The sequence below is a fragment of the Sinocyclocheilus grahami genome, unplaced genomic scaffold, assembly GCF_001515645.1.
Source record: "Sinocyclocheilus grahami isolate Dianchi unplaced genomic scaffold, SAMN03320097.WGS_v1.1 scaffold1538.1, whole genome shotgun sequence".
NCBI lineage: Eukaryota > Metazoa > Chordata > Actinopteri > Cypriniformes > Cyprinidae > Sinocyclocheilus > Sinocyclocheilus grahami.
This window is the reverse complement of record NW_015506717.1, coordinates 49,281-51,329: the sequence shown is the minus strand read 5'-3', so window position 1 is coordinate 51,329 and position 2,049 is coordinate 49,281.

The following is a 2,049-nucleotide window of genomic DNA, read 5'->3' as shown; positions in this document are numbered from 1 at the left end:
TCACGAGAGTTGATTCTACCACGCTACTTGATCAAAAAAGAGCTTCGCTACTGAGAAGCTATTTGATTCAGAAAACTGCGATGCTACCACCATGCTACTGAGAAATGTAATTAAGCTAGTAGCGTCACTACTTGTAGCGACGCTACTGCCTATCACTGCAGAAGTGCTATTAGAAGGCTGGGGAAGCATTATCATCTCATGGAGAGAAGAAGAAAGAATGAAGAGGAAAACAGTGTAAGCAATCTTGTTATTTCAGATTAATCACATCTTCACCCCAACACTTGCTATATACATGGCCTTATTATATTTGGAGTGTTACATTCCTTTAACAGTGGATATTTTTGGATGTGAGAATCAGTGTTGGGGGAGGCGTTGTGTGTGTGTGTGTGGGGGGGGGGGCAAAAGTACCAGCCTGACCTTCTAGAGCAGTGCTTTTCCCACGTCATAGGGATCCCCAACCAGTGCACATTTTGGATGTCACCCTCATCTACCGCATTTCATTCATTCTCTGCCAATTTAGGATTTGATCCAGGGTTTGACTGAGAGAATGCCAAGAGTGTGCAAAGCTGTCATCAAAGTAGAAGATGGGTAATTTGAAGAACTGAAAATATAAAACAATGACTACATAATTTCAGTGACTTCAGTATTAACATACAATGTTGAAAACAATAAAAATAAAGAAAAACTATTGAATAAGAAAGTGTCCAAACTTTTGACTATTAGTGTAGTTTATTTATATTAATTTATAAGTAGAATATTGTCAAATTAAGTACATCATTTAATTCATATAAAATAAGTATAATAAATAATTAGCAGCAAAAGCCGAGCAAAGAGTTTTCTCTCATTTTCACCAGTTTGTGTGAAAGTGAAATGTTGATACTAAATATACTTAAATTTGACTTTAAATAGAAAAGGATTATTAAAAAGTAAAATCTAATGAATCAATATTTGTATATTATGTAGTTTTATGCTTGTTATACACTTCTGCGTTAAATTGCGAGTTGAGTCTTTGTGCTTTGTTTCTACAGAATGTTTTATTTATCTTTTCTTTTTTTAAACAGAGAAAGGAAACTGATATGTTTGAGCTGTAAAGCCTCATTAAATGTCTCCTCCCCAAATCGAGTTAGTATTTCACAATCTGCAAATATCAAACAACATGACATAAAATATATCCTTTAAATCCAAATATTGGAATATTATAAACGCATAACCAAGATAGCACAATACAAGATATATACAAAATGGTAAAAGCAACTATATACTGGATATTTCTTTATAAAGAAGCTCTATTAATTTTGCTTCCTCATGGAAGGAGATCCATGAGACATGCTGCTGAAATGGTTAAGAGCCAAAACAAGTGGGCATGGCACATGCACAACTCTTTAAATGTTCACCTGAACATTTAATGTCAACACTGAATTCTTGCAGCCCAGTTCACACAGCTATTCTTCATCCTTCATCCATTCTGAAGCTTGTTACAACAGCCTGTCATGCTCAATTTAGGCCTTCACACTCTGTACATGAGCAACAGAGTAGTAAGCTAGAGTGCATGTTTACTTGTATATGGCTGCATCCCAAATCACATACTATCTGTCCTAAATGAAGATGTCCCAAATCATAGTACATTGAAAATGGTATAAAATTAACACATAGGGTGCCCCAAATGCATATTATTTCTAGTAGATTTTTAAAGTGTGCATCAGTGTATTCTTTTTGTGTTATAATTGCCCACAGCCCCATGCAGAATGGAAACAGAGGCACTCTCAATTGAGTGTTTCATTTGTAGAATACATGTCAGGGCACAGCATTTTTAAATGTATGACTCTAAAAGTTAGCTAGAAAGAAGATTTGAGCTACATACCAACAGCTTTTTAGGACAGCATAAGCGTTTGCATTGGGAAGCAGCCAAAACCGTCTCATGATAATTTTTTTTTAAGTATTTGGCTGTACATTTGTATGAATTCATATAATCTGTAAAGCCCCCACTTATGGTTCTGTTTAGGGGTGGACCTTCCTGGTCATGTTTTACTTGCACGTTTTTATACGAGT